At 47.4% G+C, this 18869-nt stretch overlaps 1 long non-coding RNA gene across 3 annotated transcripts in view; it reads right to left on the minus strand.

The window, feature by feature from the left end:
* Positions 1-1568: 1568 nt before the first annotated feature.
* Positions 1569-18869, minus strand: part of LOC123803434 (uncharacterized) — a 67159-nt gene continuing 49858 nt past the window's right edge. For all 3 annotated transcript variants that reach the window (XR_015723230.1, XR_015723228.1, XR_015723229.1), the window contains 2 exons: positions 18220-18298; positions 1569-11699 (listed from right to left, as the gene is read on the minus strand). This is a non-coding gene — a long non-coding RNA (uncharacterized LOC123803434). The remainder of the gene's footprint in view (positions 11700-18219; positions 18299-18869) is intronic.

Here is an 18869-nt window from a genome sequence, read left to right on the forward strand (position 1 = left end):
GCTCTTTGGAGGTTTGTCTTCGAGCAGTCGTTACTTACATCGTGGGCAGTAACACTCTCGGATTGAATGTTTCCAACAAAACTTGGCAGGTGACCATAGCAGATGGCTTTACATTTACTGTTTCAGCCGCTTTCTAATTACTGATTTATCGGGGTCCATGGGAGCAGAGAGAGCGAGAGACTGTTATCCGCTGGTGGTCTGCCACAGGGGCAGGATGTTTTCTTGTGAAAATGAGGTCCCTCCTGCACCTTTTCGTACCTGGGACCTTCAATCGATAAGCCTGTGCTGGCTCCTGGGTGAAAAGGGCCGTGTGGGGACCGTCACGATGCCTGAGCCAGCCACCATGCTGTGGGTGCCCGTGGTCTGGAGACACGGATCAGCCCACCCCAGAGAAAGAAGCCACAAGTTATGGAGGCAGACCGCCCAGCCCCACTCTTCACTCCCCGCGTGACCCCAGGCAAGCTGGCTGACCCCGTGTGCCTCGACTGCCGCATCTGTAGAATGGTACCTGCCCCCGGCCACACACAGTGAAGGTTCATGCCCTAAAGGCCCATGCTGAGCACCCAGCCAACACCAGCGGGTCCTGGAGTTAAGGAGTTGGGGGAGGGGGCTCAGTCTGTACCAAGGCCAAACTGGAACCCGCAAGGATCCCCTTGAACCCATGAGGACAGACTAAAACCTGGGAAGACACTGCGGGACGTCTAGCCGCCCCTTCCCGCCTCCAGCCTGGAGAAGGAGCTGTGTCGGCAGAGATGTCGTGGCAGCTCGGGCCGCCTGGGGCCACTGCCGGCCCGAACGAACAGGGTGCGCCAGAGGCTCAGCGCCGCTGCGCGGGTGACACGAGCCTGCAGAACCGAATGGCTGCTGCCGCTTCGCTTCCGCCTCCCCAAACCTGCCCCGATTTTCTGAGGCGCCGGGCAAGTCTCCAGCTGACAGCCTAGAAATCCCGCTGGCTTTATGGGATACGCTGTGCTTTGAGCACTTCCCAAAGGACAGAGTCCGAGGCGCCTTCCGTTATCACGAAACAGCTGAGCTTCCCTCAAGAACCTTCGATGAAAAGCTGTGCTTTTCCATTCTGACTGGCGTTAAGCTATGTAAGCAGAACACGGTGAGTCGCTCGACTGCCCGCGATTCACTTAAATTTATTATTTATTCTCTGGAGAAATTGAGTTAGAAATCGGAAATATTAATTTAGCTACTGAAGTTTTATACCTAAAACCCTCCTTATGAAAAGGAACTCCGATGAGTCTCCTACAGAGTAAGAGAAAGCGAAGGGGAACCCGAGCGGCGGCAGTAACAGCCGCCGAAACAGACTCGAAACAGACTCGGCCCTGCTAGTGCCGGGCTTAGCTTTCACCCGCGTCACCTCACTGAACCCTCCAGCACCCCCCGCCGAGCGGCGCTATGACTGCTCCCCTAGAGAGGAAGGAACTGGAGCCTAGAAAGCTGCGATGTGTACAGACACACATGGTAAGTCGCAGAGCCAGAGTTCACAGCCAGCCTACACCAGGGCGCTACATTCCGACAAAGATTCACACCGGCCAATAAGGAGACACGACTTCAGCAAAAGATGTACAAACAGGAATCTTTAATGCAGCATCTTTTATAAGAGCTTAACATCTGAAAAAGCTTATACGTCTATCATAAGGGACCGATTAAATCAATGAAGGTACATCCACTCGATACAATAGTTAAGCATCTGGTACGAATTACATTGCAGAGAAGTATGCACAGTGTGATCCAATTCTAATAAATACAGCATTTTAGCCAGGGTACATGTACATTAAAAGGTCTGGAAAATTACACAGCAAAAATACTAACAACGATCATTTTGAAGTGTGGTAGGACTCCAGGTAAATTAAAACATTAAGTTCTCCCAACTTCTTTTACAATAAACATGTAACAAAAAATAGAATAAAATCTTTAAAAATCACACTAGTGTCCTTTCACTGAGGACAGTGAAAGTGTCCTTCCCAGTTGAGCTCCAGACTAGAAATCAGCCCCAACCGCACTCAAGTGCTCTGTGACTTTGGACAAGTCACTTACCCACTCTGGGCCTCTTGCTCCATATATATAATAATGAGAAGCTGGTTTCTTTTCGAAAGTTCCTCCCAGCTCTAACATTCTTTGACTTAGTTTCATTCCTAGCAAAGTTCTTAAAAACAAGAACGGCATGTGGGGATTTAAATGCTGATAAACAGCCTCTTCACACCTTATCTGGTTTCTTTGGCATAGGAAGTTGTTCCCATTCTTCCCTTCCCATCAGTCCTTCGAAAAAGGGAATGTTAATGCACCTCACCAAAAATGTGTCAGATCACTCTAGAAAAATAAGGGCCTTTTCCCAGAAAGACTGTTTTTAACCTATGTATTAACAAGCAGACAGACAACACAACACGTGGAAACAACACACCCCACGATCCAAGCCAAAAAAGAAACCAAAGCAATCTATCCGAAGACAATCCCCACTGCCGTCCTTACTCCACACCCCTCGGCTTCTCCCTTCAGACCACCTGCCCCCCCCCCGCCCCCCCCCGTGGATCTGATTCAGGGGAATAACTAGCCTTCCTTTCTCAGCCACAGGGCACCGAAACTGCTCTCGCCGAGCAGCACAGCCCAGCAGAGAGCGTGACAAGCAGCCTAGTCCAGGCGGCTGGAGGATGCGAAGCCCATGGGGGTGACGTGGGCTGAAGTGGAGGGCTGTGGCCGGAGGGGCGGGTGGGGTCTAAGTAACGGGCAGACCGGAGGGTGTGGAGAGCAGGCAGTCTGGGAGGTGGGCATGGGAGCGAGCAGCCTGGGGGGCGCCGGGTCACCAAGATCTGCCTCCCACTCTGCAACCTGCAGCCCTCCGCTCTGCTTCAGGAAATGCTAGAAAAAACCCTGGCACGGCAGTTTCCCGATCGCCTTTGAAACCTGCTTCCTTCCAGAAAACCGAAAAATCTGCCCCTTTAGAGGAAAAGCGCCGTACTTCCTATTTTCCTTCCCAGCCAGGGAAGGGATAGTCTCAGCAGTCTGTTTTATGAAAACAGAAGGTATTTTTCAACAAAAGTAAAATACTGAATATGCAGCTTCCACAGTCTCACCGCATCCCCCCTGCACCTGGGGCCATCTCCCTGAGAGTCACTGGTCTGGAATCTTCTCCCCTGCCCGCTCCACACCCCACCCCTCCCCCACCCCTCCTTTCTTAGCAAATACTTTCCCAGATGGTACAGTCACCTAGGAGCGATACTTCTGCGGTCTCCTCCGTTTCTGCCCCCTTGCTAGCTGTGTGGCAGCAGGTAAATGGCTAAAGTACTCTGGGCTAGCAACATCAACCTCACAGAGTCCATGCATTCATTCACCCAGTCAACAGGTCAACTGAGCACCTACTCCAGCTGGGCCCTGGGCTGTGTGCTGGGAATACATCAGGGCACGAGGCAGACGCCTTCCTGACGCTCATGAAATCGGCCCCCCAACTGGGGGCCCAGACAATAAACGAATAGATACACGGATGGAGTAAGTGCGTCCACGTAAGGGACATGGTACAAGGAGAGACTACAATGGATTCAGATTTAGGCTGGGAGGTCAAAAAAGGCTCCTCCAAGAGACGGACATGAAAGGTGAACCTGAAGGATAAATACGAATAAGCCAGATGAAAGATTCTGGGCAAAGATCCTGAGTTAGGAGGGTTTCGTATTTTCTAGAAGAGGCCATGTGGCTGGATGTCAGGAGTGAGGAGGAGGGACTCCACAGGAGTTTGCAGAAGCAACCAGGGGACTCTTGATGTCACGCATGCTGTGGATGTGGACAAACGTGCACCCCACGCGTCCACCACCACGGTATCATACAGACTAGCGGCTCGCCCCGAAACCCCCGTGCTGCGCCCACTCACCCTCCCCTGATGACGCCCAACCCCCGGCACCCGCTACCTCCACAGTTTCGCCTTTGCCAGAAAGTCCTATGGTCGGATCCCTACAGGATGGAGCCTTTTCAGACTGGCTTCTTTCACTAAGAACGCATTTAAGGTTCCTCCACGTCTGTTCGTGGGTTGACGCTCACTTCTCGTAAACGCTAAATGATATTTCGCTGTCTGCACGTGCCACAGCTTCTTCACCCATCGCCTGCTGAAGGACAGCTTGGTTCCTTCGAAGTTTTGGCAATTCTGAGTACAGCTTCATCACTGCGTTTGTTTTGAGAAAAGTTTACTTATGGCCTTTTGGGACCCTAATGAGCAGAAACAACAGACCAGATCCTACATGAAGGGCAATTAGGAAACCGGAAAACAAATTATTTGATACTCTCCAGTGTGCTTATCTTTTTAAGATATTATCCAGAGATATTATTACGAAAAGCTATCTTACTGCTTTTTGTCTAATACCAGAATATATGGCCTACAGGGCAAAGAATTTGTGTTCAATTGTCGCACCCTAGTCCCTAGAACTGTCAAACGGTGGACGCTCCATTGGTATTTTTTGAATACATGGAGGGATTTACGCTCTCCACAGCATTATTTTTTCTTTTGTAAAATAACACTATTATTAAGAGACAATGCACACACCATGATGTTCACCCTGTTAAAATGTACAACTCAATAAATAAATAAATAAATAAATAAATAAATAAATAAATAGTACGATTCAGTGGTCTCCGGTAAGTTTGCAAATTCTTGCCTCAATCCTCCTATTTCCAGAACATTCTCTTCGCCCCCAAAAGGAAATTCACACCCAGTGGAAAGATCGAGTGGATTGCATGTGGTAGGTGCACCATGGAACTGGGCTGCAGGCAAACCAAGGAACTGGGGCAGGAAGCTTACCTTTCCAGCTTGGTCAACTAGGGTGAGGAGCAACAAAATGTCTCCAGCTTCATCAAGAGCCCGAAGTACAGAAACCCTAAGAGATGCTAGAATAAGTAAACAATGCCCCCATCTGACTTCCAGAATCAAACCATGATAGCCTTGAAGGTGAGGAGCCCAATCATATTTTCCAGTGTCTGTATTATAACCGTACATGTCCCTAGAAACATATTCTCAGTGAAACACAATGCTCACGTTGGCATTAAATGTGGGGCCAGTGGCCTAAGGAGGGAGAGACTCTTCCAAAAAAGGGATCTTCTATCATCAACTTTAGAATGCTCATAGTAACAGAGAGGATGCGAGCCGACCAAAAGTCATTCTGATGTCGTTTTGGGATGTGTTCACTTACACGCTCCCGAATTCCTCTTATTTCTCCTCTTGTGCCTGCCCCTGACCCCTTCCTTCTTCTGTCTTATCTTGGCAGCTTTGGTGAAAAGGCCCTTGGTTGCTCTGCGTAACTGGCGGGGTGAATGAAGAAGAATGGTTTGCAATCCGTAATCACTTGAAATTGGGGGAAGCAAACTTCCTCCCCCCTGGGAGAAGCTTCCTCGGATCAGCCCAGCAAAGCCTACAGCCTGAGGCAGCTCCCTAGGCCCTCCCTAGGAAGGGCAGTCAGGTGGCAGTGAGGAAAGGTCGGCGTTGCTAGCTGCACACTCGCCCTCTGTGAGCCGGCGCACAGCTCGCTGTGCCCACTTGGACAGCATCCAGAGCGGAGGGAGGATGGATGGTGCGGATTATCTGCTACTCATGGGCTTTCCTGCTCCACAGCGTGTCTCCATCTGGGGTTGGGCAACGGATCCTACCTGGGAAGTAAGTCCTGACAGTGGCCCGCAAGACCCAATGTAAGCTGAGCTCCTTCCCCTACCTTCTCCCTTTCCACCCTCTTCACTCCAGCCACAGTCATCTCCTTGCTGCTCCTCAACCGTCACGCCTGTCACCACGTCAGGGCCTTGGCACCTGCTGTTCCCTCTGAAACACTCTTCCCTGAGACAGTCTCACGGCTTTGCCTTTTTACCTTCCTTCAGAACTTGGCTAAAATGCCACCTGCTCCTTGACATGGTTTGTGACTCCCTCAAATCTAGTTACACCACTCTTCCCAGTTTTTAACTGTGTCTTTTATTTTTTTCTTCTAATACCAGAATATATGGTCCATGAGGGGAAGGATTTTTTAAAGTTTATTTAACTAACCTCTACACCCAACGTGGGGCTTGAACTCATGACCCCGAGGTCAAGAGTCACATGCTCTTCAGACTGAGCCAGCCAGGCACATGAGGGGAAGGACTTCTGCTCTATTCCTGGTCCCTAGTCCCTAGACAGGTCAGGTAAGCAGGATACTCCAGAGCTATTTTCTGAATACATGACTGCATCTGTGCTCCTTATAGCATTATTTTTTTTCCTTTGTAAAATAACATTTTTATTGATAGAATTCACATAACATGATGTTCACCCTGTTAAAATGTATAATTCAGTGGTTTTTAGTATATTGGCAAATTTGTGCCTCAATCCTCACTATCTAATTCCAGAATATTTTCCTCAACCCCGAAAGAAACTTCATACCCATCAGCAGTCACTCACCATTCCCCGTTTCCCAGCCGCCAGCAACCACTAATCTACTTTCCGTGAATGGGCTTCAGTATTCTGGACATTCCTAACAAATGAAATCGTGTAATACGTGGCCTTCTCTGTGTGGCTTCTCTCACTTAGCATCATGTTTCCAAGGTCCATCCACGTATCAGAACTTCAATTCTTGTACTGAGATAGTTCACATATTTTAAAGTGCATAATTCAGTGGTTTTTAGCATATTCACAAAATTTTTGTGGAAACATATGGTTTCGATGCTCTTGGGGTATATACCCAGGCGTTGAATCGCTGGGTCATATGGTAACTCTATGTTTAACTGTTTGAGTTACTGGAAAAAGAGTTTCTGAACCGTCCGCCCTACTTTACGTTCCCAACCTAGGGGTGTTTATTCACTAAAAGCAGCCGAATCTCAACAACAGCAGACTTCATGGTATTTTAAATTACCCTAGTCCCATCCAGCGCTCCGCAGCTCTGTGGTGGCCTTGAAAAACAACAGCCCAGTTTGCAGTACAGGAGGGGGCTGAGTGGTCCTCTTTTAAAGCCTCACCCCCCCATATTCATTATTTAACCTAATGCATCACTGGAAGACCCTCCAAAGACTCGTCTTTATTTGAACTAAGAGCTCGTCTAGTGCTAAAAAAAATCTCTTCTGAGGGCACTGGCCAAAAACATTCACCAGAAAGTGGTTTTTTTGGGGGGGGGGGATGCCCAAGGCAATAGATAACACTCGAGGGAAATAACAGACTAACCAAAAAACTGCAAGGAATCGGCTGGGCAACTACGTGTCCACTGGAGCTTTGACCAGTTCGGACATATTCCTGGGAAGCTAGAAGTCCAGGGCTTAGGGCACTCTGCATGCTCAAGAAAGTGTGAGAAGGCCCTGTAACTTCTCAACTCTGGCTGACCTTGAGGCTAGTGAAGGTTAACACGGAGTTGTAAACTGCCTGATTGAATGACGAAAGCAACACACACACTGAGCCTCTCAGAAATGACGGGCAGATTCATTTGTTCCAGGCATTCAAGGAAATCTCTGTCCACCATTAGCCGACCACTGAGCTAACTGAGCCAAGACTTCAGTGGCTACATACAAAAACAAAGAGAGTCTCTGTGGAATTAATTCAGAGAAGTCCTAAATAAACACGAACTACAACAGGCAGCACCAACAAGGCCCGGCAGGAGGGGAATCTCATTTCCAGCGTGGCCACATTACGATCTTCAAAATGTCCAGTTTTTAGTAAAATTTTACGAGGCACACAAAGAATCAAGAAAGGATGGCCCATGTATGGTGGAGGGGAGGGCAATCAATAGAACTGTCCCAAGGAATGACCAGATAAAGACTTTCATCAGCTATTTTAATATGTCCCAAGAGCTAACGGAAACAACGTCTAAAATCTAAAGGCAAGATTCTACTCCAGCACGTAAAGGGCGTGCGAGTCTTCACGCCCATCTTCACAACAAGAAAACATATGAACAGATTAAAAAGCAATGACTCTTTTTGGAGACATCAGAGAACTGAGGTCATGGGACCAACTGCATCCCAAACCTAGAGGAACCAGCGATGACAGAGATGACAGACTGCAGAGACTACAACTCCACACCCCTGAGGCAGGAAGTGCTGGCGTCCGCAACCAGGACTTGAACCAGGACTTGAACGGCAGCTTCAGTGCACTGCGGGTGGCCGAGGGTGGACTAGCTCGAGAGACGAAAACTCCTGGGGGCCCCATCTAAAGTAGTCACCCCCCTCCATAATCATGGCGTTTACCCCTAGAATCCTCGACAGCTTTTCTTGATAATGAGCAGAGCAAAACTGCTTCCTGTCGGGCCAGGGAGAGGCAAGAAAGAATATTTTGAAAGAAGCCAAGAGCATTCTCCACAACAAAGACTGACCCAGCAAGGGAGAAGCCCTACTGGACTTGGGGTAAGGGAAATTAGCAAACCCCAGGCCCCCTGAGCCTTCCCTCTTCACATAAGGTGGGGGAAAAGCAGAGAAACACCTGGCAGGGTCCCAGCCCAGGGGGACAGGCACACTAAAAGACTGAGACCTAGTCCCAGGGTTACCCAATGCATGTCCTCAGTCCAGACCTGACCAAACATCAACTGGGCTCCTGGCTAATAACAGTGGATTACAGCCGAGAAGAACCGCAAGGCTCAAATTCTACGGAAGAAGTGTTTTCTAGGGAAACGAAAGATGCTGGGGGACAAAAACAAAAATACTGTTGGAGACGGAATCCTCTGATACTACAAACAGTAAATACAGCCTATCCCTTAGCCAGATGAAAATAAACGTCAGACTGAAGGCCTATTTACTTCCTCATACCTGATAATTCACGACTGGCTTTCAACAACAACAACAACAACAACAACAACAACAATAACAACAACAGCAACAACAGCAAAACTCCATGGCATGATAAAAGGAAAGAAGAAACAATCTGAAGACACAAAGCAGGTGTCAGAACCAGATTCAGATATGGCAGAGATTTTGAAATCATCAGGGAAATTAAAAATAAGTATAATTAATGTGCTGAGGGCTTTAGTGGGAAAAGCAGGCAGCATGTAAGAACAGACAGGTAATGTAAACAGAGATAGAAACCCTAAGAAAGAATATAAAGGAAAGACTAGAAACAGAAACCACTGTAACAGAAATCAAGTATACATCATCTGATGGACCCCTCAGATGATCGGAAAGGACTGGAGATAGAATCAGAGCACTTGAAGATGTGTCAACAGAAACTTCCCAAACTGAACTGTAAAAAGGGAAAAAAATAATAAAAATTGGAACAGAATATCTAATAACTGTGGGACAATTACAAAAGGTATAACATATGTATCGTGAGACTATCAAAAGCAGAAGAAAGAGAGAAAGAAACAGGAACTATCTGAATAATGGCAGGGATTTTTCTAAAATTAATGACAGGAACCACACCACAAATCTAGGAATCTCAGAGAACACCAAGCAGGATAAATGCCAATACACACACACACACACACACACACACACAGAGGCATATCATATTCAAATTGCATAAAGCCAAAGACAAAGAAAAAATCTTTTAAAAAGTCAGAGAAGAAAAACACCTTATCTAGAGAGGAACAAAGGTAAGGATTACGTCAGACTTGCTTCAAAAATCATGCAAGCAAGAAGAGAGTAGAATGAAATATTTAAAGTGTTGAAAGAAAAAACCCACCAACCAAGGGAGTCTGTATCCACAAAAATCATCCTTCAGAAGTAAGGGAAAATAACGCCTTTCTTGGTGTAGTGGTTTGCTAGGGCTGCCACAACAAAGTACCACAGACTGGGTGACTTAAACAACAAAAAAATGATCTTCTCACAGTTCTGGAGCCTGAAAGTCAAAGATCAAGGTGCTTTAGTGTTCTGTTTCGGGAGGCCTCTCTGTGCGGCTTGGAGACAGCCGTCTCCTCGCACGGCCTGACCTCTCTGCGCGTGCGCGCATCCCTGGTGCCTCTTCCTCTTCCTCCAAGGACACCAGTCAAACTGCAGTAAGGCCCCACCCTTATAACCACATGTGACATTAATGACCTTTCTACAGGCCCTGTCTCCAAACACAGTCATGTTGGGAGTTAGGGCTTTGACCTATGACTTTTGGAGGGGGACACGATTCAATCCATAACACTCAGACTTACAGAACTGAGAGAATTTTTGTCACCAGTGTGAAAAGATGCTCTTCAGAGAGAAGGAACATGGTGTTGGTCAGAATTTGGATCTACATAAATAAAGGAAAGGTGTCAGAGAAGGAATAAATGAAGAATAAAATACAGTATTTTATTTTTCTTATTCAGTCTAAAGGACGACTGTTCAAAGGAATAACAGCCACAACATACGGGTGATCATAGCGCGTGGGTCCGTGCAAGAAACGGCAGCAGTGTTATGAGGAGATGGGAGTGGGGAGCTGGGGATTCTGTTACACTCACACTGCCCGTACAGTGGTGCAGTGCTATGGGAAGGTGGGCCTCGATTAGTTGTAAATTTATGTGGCGCAGTCTAGGTCTAGGGAAACCACTAGAAAGTTAAAAAGAAATATAACTGATACACTGAGAGAGAAGAGAAAATGGAATAATAAAAAATGCTCAATTAAAAGAGAAGGCAGAAACAGGAAGATTAAGAAAAAAACAAAGAACAAGTGCAACAAATACAAAATTTTGACAAACATGGTAGATATAAATCCAGCTGTATCAACAGTCACTTTCAATGGGAGTGGTCTAAACACGCCAATTAAAAGAAGAGACTGAAGGGTAGAAGAAAAACAAGACCAGAGTATATGCTGTCTATAAGAAACCCAATTTGAATCTAAAAACACACATACATTAAGAGTAAAAGAGCAGGGAGTGGGGTACCGCGCTGGCACTAATCAAACGAAAGCTGGAGTAGTGGTACCCCTTTCAAACAAAAAAGGGAACTGAACAAGGAAACTTCCCAGGAATAAAGAGGGTATTACATAATAAGGGGGGGTCAATTCTCCAAGAAGACACAATAATCTTTGACATATATGCACTTTACAACAAAGTGTCACAATACAGGAGGCAGAAACCGATAAAAATGCAGAGAGAACTAGATAACCCACTATTAACGGGAGGGATTTCAACACTCCCTCAATTAGTAACTGACAGATCCAGTAGGCAGAAAATCAGTAAGGACATAGCTGAACTCAACAGAACCATCCATCAATGGATCTACTTGACATTTTATTTGTAATTTTTTCCCAGCTTTATTTTTAATTGACAAAATTGTGTATACTTAGAGCGTGCAATACGATTTGATACACGTACACACTGTGAAACGATGGTCACAATTACGGTAACTTCAACGCATCCCTCACCTCACGGTTACCTTTTCTGTGGGCAGAAAGAAGGCTGAAGATCTCTTCTCTTAGCAGAATCTCTTCCTTGCAAATCTGTTCTCTCCTTCTAGACTCTAGGCTTCTGCCACCACCACGTTCTGCCAGATCTTCCAAGAGGTTCCAGGAAGCAGCCTGATGCCCCTCCTTGTATGTCGTGGAGCCAGAGGTACCGGAGCAGCGCTGTATGTCTTGCACCTGCTATTCGTTCAGTCCAGAACCCTGGACCAAACTGGGTCCCAATAAGCAATACACGTTCTACTCAGTGAAGGTAGATTACAGCAACCTGAAGAAGGTCCAGACTTCTCAACGAAATGTTTCACTATGAAGCTGCTTAAAACGAAGGTCTTCCAGAAGCCACCTGCACAATTTTCCACTTATCCAGGAAATAGTTCCCCTCTAAATGCACGAAATCATTAATAAATATCTGAAACTTGAAAAAAAGAGAAAAAGATAGGCTCTCTTAGCAAATGTCAAGTATACAATACAGTATTACTAACTGTGGTCAGCACGCCAAACATCAGCTCCCCAGAACTTACTTTTGACCAACATCTGATTTCCCCCAGCCCCAGCCCCTAGCAACCACCAACTCTCTGTTTCTATGAGTTTGACTTAATTTTTTTAGATTCCACGTATGAATGAGATCATACAGTATTTAGCTTTCTCTGTCTGGCTTATTTCACTTAGCAAAATGCCCTCTGGTTTTATCCAGGTTGTCACAAATGACAGCAGATATATATAGGTATGTATATATCTCACATTACATATATCTCCCACGTTTTATACATATTTCTTTATCTGTTCATCCATCTACAGACACTTAGGGTGTTTCCATGTTTTGGCTACTGTGAATAATTTGAATAATGTGAATAATTTGAATAATGTGAACTCCCAAAAACATGGGAGTGCAGATATCTCTTCAAGATACTGATTTCATTTCCTTCAGATATATACCCAGAAGTGGGATTTTTAGATCATTTGGAATTCAATTTTTAATGTTTTGAGGAACCTCCATACTGTTCTTCCATAGTGGCTGCACCAATTTACGTTCCCACGAACAGTGCACGAGGCTTCCCTTTCCCCCACCTCCTGGCCAACGCCTGTTATCTCCTGTCTTTTTGACAGCAGCCATCCCAACAGGTGTAAGGTTGTCAGAGAAAGGAACATTTCCCCCTTCCCCTCTTAGTTCTTTTGGTGGGTTGGCTGAATAATTAAAATGACACAAGACAGTAGGGCGCCTGGGTGGCGCAGTCGTTAAGCGTCTGCCTTCGGCTCAGGGCGTGACCCCGGCGTTCTGGGATCGAGCCCCACATCAGGCTCCAACGCTGGGAGCCTGCTTCTTCCTCTCCCACTCCCCCTGCTTGTGTTCCCTCTCTCGCTGGCTGTCTCTCTGTCGAATAAATAAATAAAATCTTAAAAAAAAATGACACAAGACAGAATAATAGGAGAAAAACAAATTTAACTATATACCTGCGGGAAATCCCCATAAACATAAGACATTCCAAAGACAGGCAAAGTGAAGTTATGTATGCCATCCTGAACTAAGGAGAAGCAGGTAGGGAACTGAGATTTCAAAGGGAAGGAAAGCCATTCACAGGAAGATGAAAAAGAATAAATGTTTGGTAAACAGGTATTTGCTGGGCCATAAAGCAATAAGATGCACGAGGAATTTTAACACGCAGACTTTGCTCGGTTCCTCCTTGTCTGCCACACGGTAGTCACATTACACTGTCATCATCTAGGATGGTAGCTCGTTTCCAGGAAGAGGCCCTCTACCTCAATTCTTTCAGGCAGTGGTAAAGGTAAAAAGAAAAACTTCCTGAGTCTTCTGTTTCTTAAAAATAATCAGCCTAAGTTAATCCTCATGCCAAAGAGACACATTCTGGGGTGGCAAATGTTGCTCCCCCAGAAGGTGAGATCTTATTGTGCTTTTGATTTGCATTTTCCTGATGAGGCGTGGTGCTATGTGCATGACTTCTCTGGAAAACTGTCCGCCCAGGTCCTTTGCCCATTTGTTAACGTTACTTGTTATTTCCCTGTTGAATTTTAGGAGTTCCTTATACATTTTATTTTATTTTTTTATTTTTTTTATTTTTTTTTTTTAAGATTTTATTTATTTATTTGACAGAGAGAGAGACAGCCAGCGAGAGAGGGAACACAAGCAGGGGGAGTGGGAGAGGAAGAAGCAGGCTCATAGTGGAGGAGCCTGATGTGGGGCTCGATCCCATAACGCCAGGATCACGCCCTGAGCCGAAGGCAGACACTTAACTGCTGCGCCACCCAGGCGCCCCTCCTTATACATTTTAGATGTTAACCTCTTAGCAGACATATGGCCTGCAAATATTTTCTCCTTTTCATTCTGCTGGTTTCCGTGGTTGTGAGCGGCTTTTTAGGGTGAGGTAGTCCCACTAGTTTACTGCCACTTTGTTGCATGTGCTTTGGTGTCACAGCCAAGAAACCAGCGTCAGAACCAACACCAAGAAGCTTTTTTTCCCCATGTTTTCTTCCGACAGCAGTGGCAGCCCATGCACGTGGGCCCAATCTAGGATGGTTTCCGATGTGGGGCCAAGGGCAGCCACCCCAAAACGTGCCACTTTGGCATACTGATAATTTTAAAGAGAAGTTACAGCTCATATAAGGATACTCAGACCGTCTTGTCCCCAAGAAAGCAAGAATCAGATCTCCCCTGAGAAAAATACCCTCCTTGTACTAAGAGGTGAAAAAAAAAACCCTTGAAACCAGAGATAGAGACTTTAAAGCCGGAAAACTGTAGAAAAAAAACCTTGTGGTGTTTTTTTTTTCCTAATCTACTACCTCAGCCTAAATTCCACTTAGAATTCCCCACTAATTAAAGCTCCAAACACCTGTTTTCTTTATCCTGTCAACTCCTCACAAGTTTATCGTGTCTGCTTCGGTCATTTCTTTAGGTCTCAGTTTCATTACTGGGCCTCTGTGCCCACATAAGGACACTGGTTGTTTGGTGTTTTTTTTTTTTTTTCTATCAACCTGTCTCATGTAAGTTTAATTTAGTCCAGCTAGAAGGCCTTGAAGGGTAGGGAAAGAATTTTTCCTTCCCTACACTGACTTCCCAATGGCCATCTTCTTGTGGATCTGAGAGGCATATCTGCTTGCTCTGGGGTAAAGGATACTTCAGTCTCCGTGTGTGGTTGGCAATCACTATCTGCCTGTTTGTGATGTTCCCCCCTTGTCCGCTCCGGCACGGAGCTCTGCCCATCATACGGAGCACCCCTTACCACACTCGGTAAGGGAAAGGTCTCTCTCAGCTTGGGGGGGCAGCGGCACCCTGTTCTGTTGTCAGTAGTCAACCAGGAGGAGCCGACCGTGAACAGGCTCGTTGGTCGTCCAGGAAGCCTTCATATCTGGGACCTCACTGGGCTGGTGGAGGCAGTGTCTCCTTGGGAAATACGCCAGGGACCAGAGAGACACTCCTGAGATCTTTTCTTGGAGTTAGGAGACCTCATCTGGGCCGAGTTTTGTTCATTCCTGTATGTACCATTTATATCTTAGTACGGAAGACTCTCAAACCACCTCCACCAGGTGATTTGAGACATCTGCTTGCATCCATGACATGACTGGGATTTCTGGTCTTAAGATTGCCTCACAGCCATCGTTCATGCGCTCAGTATCCACGAAAGCCCAATAGCGGGCCACTAATTCTGTCCTGAGCTGACTAGACACTAAGACATCAGGGCTCCCGGATTCATCTCCTGACTCACCAGGAGAGGCAGAGAGTCGTCACCAGGCACACCCCAGTAGGACCATCTATCACGTCCCCCATGACCTGGTACTGGCCCAGAGTTCCTTAGTGGGGAGCACATCAATCTCCTCCTTTGAGGACCCCGTTATTGAACAACAAGGCCCAGAGCTGTCTTTGGAAAAAGCTCTTGCCCAGAAAGTCCACAAGAGGGCTCCTAATCGCCATTTTTTTTTTTTAAAGATTTTATTTATTTATTTGACAGAGAGAGAGACAGCCAGCGAGAGAGGGAACACAAGCAGGGGGAGCGGGAGAGGAAGAAGCAGGCTCATAGCGGAGGAGCCTGATGTGGGGCTCGATCCCATAACGCCGGGATCACGCCCTGAGCCGAAGGCAGGTGCTTAACCGCTGTGCCACCCAGGCGCCCCTCCTAATCGCCATTTTGACATTGTTTCTTTGGTCAGTCAAGTTTGCTATTTTTGCAGTAGCCACTTTTTCAGTGCCCAGAAATTTCTCAGTGAAGATCCAGATTGTGTGGTTGACCAACTGACCTAACCTCATTCTGAAGCTTCATTGGGTGGAGGTTTAATTGGGTTCGACAACCAGCAGGAGCGGCATGAACAAAGCTAGGAATCTTTGCCAGGCGACCAATCTCATCCGACACTGCTCCCACTCCCTCACCGTAGACCCCAAAGACTCCCAGGCTGGGCGTGGGGCCTCCGCAGCTTCTGTAAGGGCGCTCCCATGAGTGTTTTGCCGGCTCACCATGTGTGGGCCAAATCTGCCAGAGCCCAAAGAGTACCCAGCTGAGGAAGACGAGGGTCCCTGGTAATCCTGCCCTCTCATCTCCCCCTTCTTCCTCCTTCTCGGGCAAAGCGGCTACTGGAGGAGGGCCTACAGCGACACACTTCACTCGGAGCCACTTTCCCTCACGAAGTGGAGCGAGACGCCCTCTTCGTCACGGAGGCAAACTAGTCAAGTTACTAAGGTCTCCTCAGAGCACTGGACATAGCAATCGCAACGAGCTCTACATTTTTTATTTATTAGAAGCATGAGTCTCGGTAACACAACGCCCAGCAGGCTGTCTTCTGGCACCAGGGATCGGCTTGGATCTGAAAACAGTCATTGGGTACAGCTCCGTTTCTATGGTCTCTGACAACTCCCCATCCCATCATCAGAAGACAGGAAACAGTAGTGAGGGACTTGCTTCCCTGGCTTTCTGACAGTCCCTCGCTGCTGGATTTCTAATCTGACCCACCCAATGATTTCGGCCAGGGTGTAGGGAGCTAAAGAGAAGGACCAATGGTCCACCTTGGAACCAAAAAGCTTATATAAATAATTTGCAGGGTGTCTGGGTGTCTGACCCTTAATTTCGGCTCAGGTCATGATCTCAGGGTTTGAGATCAAGCCCCGCGTCAGGCTCTGTGCTCAGCACAAAGTCTGTTGGAGATTCTCTCTCCCTGACCCTCTGCTCCTCCCGCTCATGCTCTCTCTCTCTCAAATAAATAAATCAATCCTAAAAAAGAAAGAAAGAAAGAAAGAAAGAAAGAAAAGAAAAGAAAAGAAAGAAAAGAAAAGAAAGGAAAAGAAAAAACAATTTGCTGCCATCCTCCATGAAGGCCCCGTGGCTTCTGCTGCCACTTCCTGACACCCACTGGCGAAGCATCCCGTGAGACCCTCTGCGTCTTGCCACACTAACTTGCTAGCACGCTCTGCGGTACCCCACTGGTGAAGCGCTCCATGAGATTTTCAGGCTTCGGTCTCTTCAACATCAACTACCCTGCTTACTGCACCTCTTTTTCAAGAGCTGAGCTGAGCTAGAGAGAGCGGGGTCGCCAGGTTTCAGAATCGTCGATTAAAACAAGAAGTCAAAATAAAACTAAGAGTCAAGCCTTTAAGCACTTCCTTTGATAGTATAACCAGGGGGTGAACCAGAGAAGGCGCAGACGACCCCACTGTTCCATTTCCCCGCACGGAATGGCTCCAGCAAGGGGCAAACGGATTAGCGCACCTCGAGGAACGGACTCACGTGGAGGGAGGCCTGAACAGAAGGCTCCTGCCATGTTACGCACGCAGAGGCAGGAGGAGGGGAGGAAGAAGGGCTAGGAGTGGAACAGCACTGAGTACTGAGTGGAGAACATGTGTCTTTAAGTGCTCCGCTGTCCCAGATGAGGAGGCCTTAGCAGAGGCTCCTACGAAGGCCTCTGCCACAGGCACCCGGGCTAGGAAGGCAGCTACGTCCAAGAGTGTGGTGGACGAGGGGTCCTGAGTCCGTGACTACAACTCCCTTCATCAGAGAATGGAGGGCACGGGCTGTGCACCAGGTGGAGAAACCAGCCTCTTTCCATGACGCTTGCCCAACAAATCCTTTTTATCTGCCTGAAAGGGCACACCAAGGTTTTTGGCCAGGAGCCAGACTACTTACTCTCTCCAGGGGTCCCAGCACTTCCTAGGAGAGGCCTTGCTGTCCTTGCCCCAAAAGCATGACACAAAGGAACCCAGAGCTCTGCCCCTTAGGGGCCCTTGCTGTGGGGCCGGGTGTTTCGGGCTCCCATTCCAGAGGTACCAGGTGCCCCCTCCACCACACACGTGTGCAGGGAATACAGGGGGAGGCAGGGCTACGATCTGGCACCTGCTGTGGCGCTGCAAGGTTCACAGCAGCTGGTCTGATGGGCTTTATGGGGTTTGGACAAGTGAGCAGAACTGAGGCTGGTTGCCATCACCAACAGATTCTCAGCCCCAGAGAGTTGCTGAGCCTGTGTGCTCAGCAACGAGTGTCCCCACGAATCCCGCTCGGGCCTTGGTGGTTGGGCACGGACTCTAACAGTGACAGCTCAAGCCACACCTGTGCCTGGAGTACTGAGAAAATTTTCCCGGCTTCAGGGAAGATGTGGGCTCTTTCCAATGGCCCCTACTTTTTTATTCTGTCTGCTGTGGTCAGTCTCCTAATCAGCATCATCGGGGTTAGCTAATGTTTACTGAACACCTACAGCGAGCCTGGCCTTGATCCGGGTGCTCTACATGAACTCCTTCATTTCATCTTCTTTTCAGCCTTGTCAACCCCTATTATGATCCCATTGCTCAGATGAGACTCAGACAGCTGAAACAACCCGCCTGAAGTCACAAAGCCAGTATGTGGCAGATCTGTGGTTTGCAACCCTGTGAGTCCACAGTTGGCCTCCTTCCCGTGAAGCCACCCCGCCTTCCACACTCCTTCTCCCCACTCCCACGCGCTTACCTCTGTCCGCCAGCTCAGCGGTGTGCGGCAGGCCTGGAGGCGCGTGGTGTCTTCCAGGCAGCGAGCTCAGCAGTTCTTCCTGAAGAGAGAGAACACTTAGCAAAGTACTTTCCTTTGTTTGTTGGGATGGAGACCAGTTGTTTCCACACAAGAAATCAACCACTCCATATACAAAGCACACTGGTTAAGGGCAGGGGCTCCCAGCCTTGGAGATTTCATGGACTAAAATAACAAAACTGGGTTCCGACACAGATCCTGATCTTTTCATTTCACCAATTAAGACCATTTAAGAGAATATCATTTATACTCCTCCTACTACAATATTAATGACAGGAGCAATATGTAAACCTCAAGGAGAAAGGCTATATAATGTACCAGGTCTTCTTAATCTTTCAATGAACTATCTGATTTCATCCTCATAAAAATCCTATTCAATAGGCATCATTGTTATCCCCATTTAATAGGCAAGGAAATTTGAAAAAAAAATGCGATGTAGGGGCGCCTGGGTGGCACAGCGGTTAAGCGTCTGCCTTCGGCTCAGGGTGTGATCCTGGCGTTGTGGGATCGAGCCTCACATCAGGCTCTTCCGCTATGAGCCTGCTTCTTCCTCTCCCACTCCCCCTGCTTGTGTTCCCTCTCTCGCTGGCTGT

This window comes from Ursus americanus, chromosome X (genome assembly GCF_024610735.1).
Source record: "Ursus americanus isolate L20-20 chromosome X, mUrsAme1.1.p, whole genome shotgun sequence".
In the NCBI taxonomy this organism is placed as follows: domain Eukaryota; kingdom Metazoa; phylum Chordata; class Mammalia; order Carnivora; family Ursidae; genus Ursus; species Ursus americanus.